Genomic DNA, 12,248 nt, shown 5'->3' with positions numbered 1-12,248 from the left:
ACACGGCAACAGCAAGATTATACGATGATCAATTCTGATGGATGTGGCTCTTTTCAACAATGTGGTGATACAGGCCAGGTCCAATAGACCGGTGATGGAGAGAGCCATTACACCCACAGAGAAGACTGAGTGTGGATCACAACATAGCATTTTCACTCTTTTTGTTGTGGTTTGCTTGAATTTTATTTTCTTTCTCATTTTTAAAACTTTTTGATCTGATTTTTCTTGTGCAGCAATTGTATAAAATGTATGCATATATTGGATTTAATATGTTTTTTTTTTACCATGTTTAGCATATATTGTATTACTTGCCATCCAGGGGATAGGGTGTGGGAAGGGGGGGAATGGGAACACAAGGTTTTCCAAGGGTCAGTGGTCAAATATTATCTTTGCTTTTGTTTTGAAAATAAAAAGCTTCAATAAAAAAGAAACAAAATCACTTTGGAGGCTGAATGGACAACGGAATGGAGTTGGGGGAGAATTGAGACAGACCCTTTGGAGATAGTCAAAGTGATGTGGGCTTGTACCAGGGTAGTGGCTCTGCTGAAGAAAGAACGTGCTGAAGATAAAATTACAGGCAACAAATTGGATTCGGATGGTAAAGCATACGGAATAACAGCACATGCAAAAAGTGGACCTTGGCAAGCAGAAGGGAAAATTCATCATAAGAGTTTAAAGCAAACGAGTAAAAAGTGAGGAATAATGTTAAGGAATTATTTGAAGAAGAGGAGAGAAGAGGAAACTCATGATGAATGGACTGCATTGCTTAATAAATAAAAATCAAGATCTTCAATTGAGGGGCCCCAGGAGGGAGAGGTATGGAAGGCTTGAGGAAAGAAGAGAAGGTTGGGAAGAGTCCTTGGAGGGAAATGATGGATAATCATTTAGGGAGCAGTGCAAAGATTGTCCTTCTGTAGTGAGAACCCAGTTAAGATGGGATAGCCTAAATATGTACGACTAGTCAGTCAACATGACATTCTTGACTTGCTCTAGCTCCATTCAGCAGCACAGGAGGAGAAGTGGGGGAAACAGGTTCCAGGGGTAATTCAGAATTGTAAATTGTCAAGACCTAAGCAAGAGCAGGACAATGGGTTGTACTCAAGGCCATGAAAGGAAGAAAGTAAAAGGAGAGCAGGGGTGATGATCTAAAGGAGTTCCAAGAGTTGGAAACTTTGGAGGTCGTGGTAAGGAGGAATGATAGGTTTAGGATTGAGACATAGGGAGGGATGGAATTATCAATGACAGAGTTACCAAGCACTTATTAAGTGCCTGCTACATGCCAGATCCTGTATGAAGTGTGGGGGATACAAAGAAAATCAGGAGGCAGTCCCAGTTCCAAGGGGCTCAGTTTTATGGGAAAGATAATAGGCAAACAAATTACATAAAAAGAAGATGGATACAAGATAAATTGGAACTAATCAGCAGAAGGAAGAAGGAGGATTGGAAAGGCTTCTCAAAGGAGAAGTTGAGACTGAGGGAAGCCAAGAATTAAGGAAGGGGAGAGTTCCAGACATGACAGACTCCAAATAAAAATGTTTGGAGCTGAGAGATGGGGTGTGTAGTTAGAGGAACAGTAGAAGACCAGTATCACTGAATCTCAAAGTCCAAGGAGAAGGGAAGAGATGCAAGAGTAAAAAAATAATCTGGAAAGACTGTGAAGGGCTCGGAATGCCAAGTGGACAAGGTTATGTTTGATACGACAACAGGGAGGAACCCTAAGTTGATTGAATAGGAAGATGGCGTGGTCAGATATGTGTCAGTGTGATAGCTGAATGGAAGATAGATAAGAGCAGGGAAGCGTGAGGGAAGGAGGACATCAGAACTAGTACAGCGTCCGGGCGGGAGGTGAGAGGGGCTGTGTCAGGAGAGAGAAGGGCACATGTCTGTCTATATGAGAGAGGGATTGTAAATACGTTTGGCAGCTGATTGGGCATGAGGGATGGGGCAGGAGTCAGGGAGGACTCCCAAAGGTGAGCCAAGGTGACTAGGGGGGAGATGGTGCCCTCTGCAGCAACAGGTGTGATGGGAAGGAAAGATGATGAGTTCAGTTTGGTCCTGATGGATGGAGAGATGGTGGTGTTTCTGATCCAGGACACAGACGGCTAAGCAAGTGGCCATTCTCTGGTGTGTCCTGAGTGGGGGGGGAAAGTGTGAGTCGTGGGGAAATGGGGAAACTGAGGAAAGGCACACCAGCATAAAGAGCCTCTGTCTTCTCAGCCCCTCAAAGTCCCATCTCCTTCCTCCCTGCGAAGTTTAAGGATATGGAGGAGAGAATGCCCAAAGGAGGCGCGATTATTGTCTTCGATTATCTGACAGGCTACAAGGAAGATCAGACCTGATCTGTCTGGCTTCATGGGGCAACTTCAAGAACAATGGCAGAGAACTGAGGCCATGAGCTGGCAGCAAAACTACCCCGTGGAGCTGTCCCAACATGGGAGAAGCTTCCTCAAGAGACAATGGACTGCCCTTATGTGGAGCAGAGTCAAGAGGGCCACTTGTCAAGAGATTGGTAAAGAACATTCTGAGACTAACCCTGACTCAATCCTAAATCTTTTGGGCTTCTGAGATAGCGTGCGATGTTTTGGGCAATGGGCAAGTGATCTCTACCTCAGGCAGCTGGAACACCTAGGAGCGTGGAGCCCTTTGTGTGACCGGCCAAAGCCTCCTCCCTCTCCCTTCTCTCCTGGGCTTATCTCTAGCTCAGATCTCCCTATCTCTCCCCTCTTCCTTCCTCATTTTCATTCTCTCCTTCCTTTCTCATTCTCCCTCTCCCTACCTCATTCTCCTTCACTCACTCCCTACTGAATTATTTTTGGTAGAATCTCTACCTTCTCTCTGTATCCCTTTCTCAATCTTTCTCTCTCCCTTTCTCTCCCCGCCCCCCAGCTAGCTAGCCTTGTCTCAATTATCATCCCCTCCTTCCTTAATAATACCTGTTCCTTTTTTCCCCTCTTAGTTTGCCCACCTTTGGGCAGAGTGAGGATCCTTACCATTCTTTAAATGAATCCAAATACTAAATTGGACCTTTGACAGTTGTTATGCTTGAGTTGTGTTTCTAATTTAGATATTATAGGTTTCTTTCCCAGAGGGACAGGGGTCCTCCCCTGAGAAAAATCTTGGGTTATGGTTCTACTGTGAAGTAATATGACTCTGTGGTGTAAGGAAGCTTATTAACACCTGTATCTATTCCTGGCACTTCAAGGTACTTTTTCTTCCAGGGTAATTTAATAAGTTGCCCACATTTATTCTCATTAATCAATGTAATTTTAAGTATGCAGCCTTCTCTTCTGTTCTCCAAGGTTTATCAGGTTCCGGGAACTTTCTGAAATCTAGGAATTTTAAGATCTGGGTAATTTACCAAAAATAGATGAGAGTTTATTTTTAACCTCTCTCCATTATAAATAATTTGTGAAATACCGTTGCTATCATTATTTCTTAGATCATGAGGCTCTCCCCTAAAAGTTTTCTGTGGGGTTCTATCAACATTTCTAAGCACTAGCATTTTAGGGATAGAACATCTTTATTACCCATATAGCTTCTGTATTAAGAAAGTAAATCAATAATTATTGATGCTTAAAGATTCAAATAGTCAACCATTAATTACATTAAAGAAACTGGCCTGACTTGTAAAGAAAAACTACAAAATTTATTTTTTCCCTAGTGGATACCTGTGAAATTGGAATACCTAGGAAATCTTGAATGAAGAAGTCTACAATGGGTCTCTGCCAATGCAAAGAATACCCTTCAGTAGATCCCAAGCTAGTTTTCATAGCTGAGATGTCACCAATCCCAAATTTTTCTCTCTAAGATGGGGCTGAATTCACTTCGGAGTGAAGGAGGGACTCATTACCACAGGTCATTCTCAGGGTCCCTCACTCTGGTGTGGGAGAAACTCTATCAATTACTTACAATTATAACTCTTGAGCCCCTTCTGGTTTGCTTCCTATTTAACAAACCAAAATGATACCATTAGTCATACAAGAAAATGAAAAAAATGAATGAAATGAAAAAACAAAAATAATCATGAAGTATTTTATTTTTTCAGTCTATCTAAGAAGTCTAAATCTTACATTTCACCTACTGAATGCAGATGCTCCTTTTGGAGCTTCTTTCCTCTCTGGCTGAAGGAATTGCTTCTTTCTTGACTGCTAGTCTCAGGCTTTTGAAGCAGTTAGGTTCTTTTAATGGAAACAAAAACTTTAAGCCTGAGGTCAGAAGAGCTTTTGGGTATGCTGTATTTAGAAAGTCTCTAAGGTAGCATTTTCTTTCAGAAGAACAATTCCCCTAAATCTGGAATCTATAGAACTCTTCCAGTACTTTCACTGGGTCCAGAGGGATTTCCCCCTCTCCAATTAAAGGAGCAGTACAGAGCAATGTAGATAAACATCCGAGAGCTTTCCACCTTTCAAACTGTAGGTACCAGTAAGAGGCAAAAAGTTAACTTTTTCCTTCTCCCATCAGCTCTTCAGACATCAAAGGATTCCCCTTTCCTCCAATCTGTACTTTAAACAACAGAGCTTTCCTCCAGTCAGATCAGCTCTCACCAACATCTACTTTCCTCTCTTTTTTGCTTCTTTCTATCAATGTATTTTGTTTTGTTTTGTTTGATTTTTTTAAAGTAATTTTTTTTCAATGTAATGTAAAGACCATTTTTAACATTCACCTTTTAAAGAAATTTGAATTCCAAATTTTCTTCCTTTCTCTCACCTTCTCCCTTCCTAAGCAATATGATATAAGTTATACATGTTTATGCAAAACATGAAAGAAGACACAGACACAAAATAAAAAACATACAGACTTCCCAAAGTGAAAAATCTGCATTCGAACTATCAGTTCTATCTCTGGAAGTAGATAGGGTTTTTCATCATGAATTATTTGGAGTTGTCTTGGATCGTTGTTTTGCTGAGAGCAGCCAAGTCATTTATAATCGATTATCGTTCAATATTGCTTTTACTGTGTTTGAGGTTCTCTTAGTTCTGCTGCCTTCACTTTGCATCAGTTCATGTAAATCTTCCTAGGTTTTAATAAAATCAGCCTGTTTCTCATAGAACAATAGCATTCTATTACAATCCACTATTTTTTTAGCCATTCCCCAATTGATGGGCATCCCCTCAATGTCTAATTATTTGTTCTCTGTCATCTTCTGACTGCCATTCTGCGTTAAGACAATGTCTCCTTGAGGTGAGAAATGACTCACCTCCATCTTAGATTAAGGGGAAAAAATGTCCATTTCTATTGGACATATCATGTATAGATCATATACTGTAATGTCCGGGCCGGCTTTCCAGAGGGCCTTGGGACCAGCCTTGGTCTCAGCAGAATAATCATCACGAGAATAGTGAGGAATAAAGTCAAAGTCTTTACTGTCTCCTTTAGTCTCCCAGTCTGCGTCAGCAGTCTCAGTCCGTCAGCCAGTCAGCAGTCCACACGTCTCAGTCTCTGACTCCGGTCTCACTCTGACCTCCTAAATACTCTATTACAATTACATCAATTCATCATACTAAGCCAATCATCATATCACATTATCTCATCAATTCCACTGAGTTAATATCTTACTGTAAGAGTACGTCAGTCATACTGAGTATACCTTTTCAGAGTTCCTGCCCTCTACAATATAAAATAGTCAAAAAGTAAAAATCATCAGGATTTCTGGCTTTTGCTCTCCAACTGGAAACATTATCCTATGTAAATTAGCTGGTGGAAAACAAGTCATTTGGATCATCTTTGCCTGCACCAAATATCGCCGCCCCCACTATTGTGATTTTATGGTTTGTTTTTGTTTTTTATTTTATTATTGTGATTCTATCACAATAGTTTTTATCTGAGACCTTATTTCTCTTGGCTCCTGAAAACTGTGTTTCTGTCCCTTTCCAAAAGCAAAATTATCCCAAATTGAAAGAGAATGCCACGTGACTCAGTGCAGAGGTGGAATGGCAGCCTTGTAAAAATTATTTCATGTCCCAATAAGAGAACTAGGCCGGTCGTAATAAACTGAGCTACTAAGTTCTGTTCTCATCACTCTGTAATGTACGCCGTGGTTCTGTCGTGCTTCTCAGTGCTTTCCCAGAGTAGAAATAAGTCAGCTGTCCTGTACTAAAGTCATGTTCATGTGCTGAGGGCCTCTTTTACTCCTCCCCCTTTGGGGGGGAAACTTTAGACTAGAGCCCAAAATAGCAGTGTCCCCGGAGTGGCCATGGGCAGTGGTGATGATCATGAGCCAGGGATAAGAGAAACAGAGCCTTGGCAGTGACCCTGGAACAAGACTCCATGTCTGGGGCAGAGCAGAGGAACCCTGAGAGCCTGAGATCTTGTCCCTCCCAGCAACGCTGGTTTCAATGGCTGAGCTCTCTTTGTATCTTCCTCTTTGCCTTCCTGTTTCCGGGCTGCCGCTTCTCTTTTCCTTTCATTCCTCCTTCTATCTCTCCCTGCCCCTCTTTTTCGGTCTCTTTCTCTCCATGTCTCAGACTCTGTTTCCTTCCCTGCTCTGTTGTTGCGTCTCTTCCCTTCTTTCTGGGTTTCAATGTGTCTATTCATAAACCCTTCTCTGAGAGTGGCTCCTGGTCTCATTTGCCTTTTTACTCAGGACAATCCTCATTCCTTCTACTAAGTGTTTCCGATTCTTTCCCTTCTATTATCTCTTTCTAATGTTTCTTATCTTTACATTTTCATCTCTCGCTTTTCTGGTTCCAGAGTTGATGCATATCTTTTTCTTCCAGGCTCCCTGCTTCGACTATATCTTTCTTTATGTCCTTTTTGTATTCCTTTGTCTCTTTCCCTTTTACCTTCTCTGTCTCCCTGCCTCTGTTTCTGACTCTATGTCTCTCTCTCTCTCTCTATCTCTTTCTCTGCTTTTCTATCTCTGTCTTTCTCCCCCATCCCAATCTCTTTGTCTCTCTCTGTGTCTTTTTATCTTTCTGTCTCTCAGTCTCTGTTTCTGTAACTTTCTGTCTCTCTCTTTGTCTTTCTCTATATATCTCTGTCTTTGTGTCTCTGTCTCTCTCCATCTATTTCTCTGTCTCTGTCCATCTGTCTCTCCCCTACCCCTTGTCTCTCAGTCTCTCTCGCTCCCTCAGTTTCTCACTATGTCTATCTGGGGGATGAGTGTCAGGGTTGGAAGAGAGGTACCAGCACTCAGAAGGATCACCCCTAGAAGATGACCTTGCCTAAATCTCCTGGGATGGGGGCTCACTACCAGATGCTCAAAATTCAGAGCAAGAAAGGAGCTTAGAAGTGAGATGGGGATGGAGGGTTATCCCAGAGGCAATAGAGGAGACAGCGGGCTAGAGAGTTCATTACAGGGGGCCTTTCTAGGGCCATGCTGAGGTCCTTGTCTTTGCCCCTAAATTGTTTCTCCCACCATTGTGATTTCTATCTGCGGTACTGTCAGTTCCCGAGATTCCCATGACCTAAATATCAGGGTTTAAAAGACTTGGGGGATCATCTCATTAACCCCCCTCCTTTTACAAAATTCTCCTTAACAAGAAAATTGAAATCCCAAGAGGAGAAGACCTTTGCTCAAGGTCACCAGCTTGTGAGTGGGGGTTGAGATTTGAGCATGGATCCCCTGACCCCAAATCCAGAGGTCCTTCTGCTGGCCAGGCAGCCCCCGCTCATTGGCCCGTTCCCCCTTCAGGTCCCAAATCCATTCGATTTCATCTTTGCAGCATCTCTCCTCCTGTGCCCTCTGCTCTGTTTCCATGGCAACCCCCTTCCTTCCAGGCTTTTGTTACCATCCCAGCTTCTGCCTGTGTCCCTCTGATCCATCCTTCAATGTGCCAACAGACAAAGCAGGCGTAGTCCCACCCCTTAACCGTCCAGGGTCTGTCACTGGCTGGGTCCCAGACTCTGCTGGATGTGAAGGGGACCTGCCGCAGAGGGCAGGCTGGGGAGGGGGGTGAGGTCTGGACCTGTGACCTCTCCCCCTTTGGGTCCCCAGGCACCCTGAAGGGGACGAAGGGTGTCTCTGCTACTCTCTCAAACCTCAGGGCCCATTTTATGGGGTGTATGGACCAGCACTTCCGGACTGAGGGCTCGCCGAGCCCTTTCCAGGGCTGCCGTCCGCCTTTGGGGTCACCTTCGCCCAGATCTCGCCTGTGGCTCCTCCAGGAAGTCGTGCAGCAGCCACACCCCGTGGGCTGCCTCGGCCGGGGGGCCACGCCGGACTGTGAGGAGGTCTCTGACGCACGGGCGAGCTGGGGGGCGGCTCCCCCGGGCGTGCAAGAGGGTGGGACGGGTGGACAAGGACAGTGTGTGCCAGTGGGCTCGCAGCTGGCCGGGCTCGCCCAGGGTCATTCACTGGGCCATCACTGGTCATTCTGATGTCCCTCTGCCCCCGGACTGCGAATGCTCCAGAGCGTGAGGCTGACAACGCCGGGCAGCTTCGTCTCCCTCAAATCTGGTCGCCCACCCACCACTAGTTTACTCCATCATGTCGCCGTCCCCTTGGAAAATTAAGGACAAACGTCAATTTTTGCAAAGAATATTGATCTTGGGGTCACGAGGTGGTGCAGCGGATAGAGCCCCAGCCCTGACCTCAGGAGGACCTGAGTTCAAAGCTGGCCTCAGACACTTAACTATCCTGGCTGTGTGACCCTGGGCAAGTCACTTAACCTGCCTCAGCAAAAATCAATAAATGAGTAATTTTTAAAAGAATATTGACCTCAAAGTCATAGAAAGAACACACTTTCCCCCCAGTGCCTCCTGGGTACAATCTCTCCTACTTCATTTCCATCCCAGAGGAGGTCAGAAGGAGCACAATTTAGCTCAGCTGTTTGTAAGGCAGCTAGACGGAAGTGAGCGAGTCCTGAGTCTAAATCCAGTCTCTCAGTTTACTAGCTGTGTAATCCCAGGCAAATCCCCGAGCAGCCCCATGCCTCAGTTACTTCATCTGAAAAATAGAGCCGTAATGGCCCCTATCTTCTTGTAAAGAGTTTGGCCAACCTGTAAGCGTGGAAACTGCTTCTGTTATTGAAAGTAGGTCCCCACGCTTGCCCCGGATTTCATTCTTCCATCACCTGTCCCGGGGGCTCCCTTTCGGGGATTCTGGCCCAGCATCTAGAAAGGAAAACATGAGCTGGATGGTACAGTGGCTAGAGCACCAGGCCCGGAGTCAGGAAGACCTCTCTTAGGGGATCTAGACATGGGTCACCCCCCCTTTACACACAAGTAAATGTGCACAATATAGAAAAAGATGTAGTTGTGTTGAAGGAGCAGAGAGGGACCGACCTGAGCTCCCTGGGCACTTCTGGGCTCCCTGGACACTTCCTGAGCTCCTTGGGCACTTCCTGAGCTTCCTGGGCACTTCCTGAGCTCCCTGGGCACTTCCCGGGCTTCCTGAGCACTTCCCGGGCTTCCTGGGCACTTCTGGGCTCCCTGGACACTTCCTGAGTTCCCTGGGCACTTCTGGGCTCCCTGGGCACTTCCCGAGCTCCCTGGACACTTCTGGGCTCCCTGGGCACTTCCCGAGCTCCCTGGGCATTTCCCGAGCTCCCTGGGCACTTCTGGGCTCCCCGGGTACTTCCTGGGCTCCCTGGGCACTTCTGGGGGCTCCAGCCCAGGACGACTCTTTCAGAATGGCCGGCTTCCAGCTCTTCCTTCCCCAGGAGGTGCCCAGGCTGGAGAGAAATTCTTTAAGTACCACATGACAGGATGGGTTCCTCTGGTCTCCCCATCACCCCCCGACACGAGAGTGGGGGAAGGGGCTGCATCTGTGAAAGAAGGAGCTTCAGGGTGGAGGGAGAAGGGGCCCTTATCCTCCCTACCCACTGTTAGGATGATGAAGCCGCGCCTCCTTCTCCTGTGCTCAGGTGAGCCTCAGCTCGCCCTGAGAAACTGGGCTCCATGGAAAACTAGATGGCGGGCAGCTGAAGCTCCAGCCCTGTGCTTCCTTCACTGTGCTTCCTTTCCTTCGGTATCAACCTTGGAAAATCAGGAAGAAGGGAGGAATAAAGGGAGGGAGGGAAGGAGATAGAGAAGAGGGGAGAAAGGAAGGGAGGGAGGGAGGGGAAAAGAGAGGAAGGACTGAGAAGAGGAAAAGAGAGGGAGAGAGGAAGGAAGGAAGGAAGGAAGGAAGGAAGGAAGGAAGGAAGGAAGGAAGGAAGGAAGGAAGGAAGGAAGGAAGGAAGGAAGGAAGGAAGGAAGGAAAGGAAGGAAAGAAGGAAGGGAGGGAGGGAAGAAGAGTGGAAAGAAGGAGAGAAGGAGGAGAAGAATAACACCCAGGGAGGGCACATGGCTTCTAGTCTAGATGTTAAGAAAAGGAACAGAAGGGGAATGAAAGCTGGCTGGCTCGGGCCCCTCCGCTAAATAGACTGAGAAGCTCTCACCAATAAGAGAAGTTGAGTGGTAGTGGGGGACAGGTTTGCAAAGGGATGTCAGGGGTAAGAATCCCCAGGGATGGTTGAATGTGCTGGGATACAGAGACCCCAGATACTGAGACTATGATTTTTTTTTAAGTCTGGAAGTCAAGGGAAAGGACCAAGAGGGGGATGAAAGGGGAAAGTCACAAAGCTAGCAAGTGAATAAGGCTGAATTTGAACTCATGGCTTCTTGTCTCCAGCCCTGGTGCTTAGCGCATTATGGCACCCCAACTGCCAGCTTGCCCCCTTTGCACCTTGGAGGCCCCAGAAACAACACAGCAATGGCAGAATGTGGAACACCTTTGTGGAGGATATTCCAGCATGATACAACCCACAGATACAGTCCAGCAGTCAACAGGTATTTCTCAATTACCTAGTAGAAACTGCCGCTTGAGAGTCCCCCAATTGATGGGTGCCCCATCAGTGTGATTGTTCTTAAGGCCCAGGGTGGGTATCCCTCCCTGGTCCAGCCTCAGTTTCTCAAAGCTGAAAAATGGGGCCCCTATCCGTTTTAGTACAACCAGACCTGTGTTTCTCTCACCAAGAGAGGCCTTGGGGTTTACAATGATCCCTCAGTCCCCGACCTTTCCCAAGAGAACAGCCCTACGTACAGTTCCTTCCTCCCCTGACCATTGCTGGGCATCTACACTGTTGACACGGGGCCGTAATTTGCTTCTGTGGCCCTTGCCCAAGGAGATGATCCCAGCCCCGAGAGGTTGACCGAGCCTGAGGAGGAGACATCCCAAGCTCACAAGTCGCTCTTCTGCCTGCTGTGCAGCAGCCTCTGCAAGCCTGCCTCTTCTCTAGACAGGGAGTCATCAGCTGCTTCTCCCTCGCACTCACAGAAGGATTGGTGGAGTATGAATGTGTCTCCACCAAAATAAGGCTTCCAAACAAATCAAGTTTCCAGGCCATGAGACCCTGACACCGGGCCCTACGGAGTCGTCTCTCCTAGTCTCGTGGCCTTTTCTGATTCAGGTGCTCCCCACCTCAGCGCCTCCCAACAATTCAAGCTTCCCCCTGCTTTTCTCCAGTGGGATCCGGTTCTCGTCCAGAGAAAATGCGAATCTTGCAATCATCGGGATTAATGACTTAGCCCAATTTAGAGATGCCATTGGGTTTGGGGGGGACTTCATTGGGACATTCAGCTTCTCTGCAAGAGTGTTTTCTTTGACTGGTGGTGTTCCTACCCTTTTAAGCACCTTTTACCCTTTGAAAGGTAATTTAGGTTTAGAGTCAAAATTAGGGTTAAAATGAACAATTCCAGGAATAACTCTACTGCCAATCCTGCTGGCGTAGCTCCACGGTCAACATTCCCACATAGAACTAGAAAGATTTCCTAGATTTTCTCATTTGCCTTAATGCTAATAGTCCAGTACCCCAATCTCATAAACAAACAAACAAACAAAAACTGTTCAAGGGTAAAAGTGAGACCCGAAGTGATGGATAAAGAAAAATGGAAAAACTGGAGACACTGTGAAGACTCACTTTTCTTTGATGGGGGGAAAACCCAGAGCAATCTCTTAAAGAACCAGAGTTGAGTTGTATTATCCCATATTGCAATTGAAAAGTTTCTTGAGACTGACATGTGCAGGCTGTCGCCAGATGCTTGGCTGATAAAACTCCTCCGGAGGAGAAGGTTGAGGGTCTGCTTTTCAGACCCGGAAGGGAAATACTTAGGAGAGTCACTGAAGAAGGCTGGTTTTCCCCCCATCAACACCCAAATATCAATTCAACACAAGCCACAAATGTTCGGTATTATAGTATTAGCAATTCTCCATTGGATTCATACATTGGGCTTAATCCAATTTCATAGCAACAGACATGAATTCAAATCGTAAAAACAGAAGCGACCACTTTTCCATGTGTCAACATATAGCAAAAAATTATTGA

The sequence above is a fragment of the Sarcophilus harrisii genome, chromosome 3 (assembly GCF_902635505.1).
Source record: "Sarcophilus harrisii chromosome 3, mSarHar1.11, whole genome shotgun sequence".
In the NCBI taxonomy this organism is placed as follows: Eukaryota; Metazoa; Chordata; class Mammalia; order Dasyuromorphia; family Dasyuridae; genus Sarcophilus; species Sarcophilus harrisii.
Note: the sequence above shows the minus strand (reverse complement) of the source record.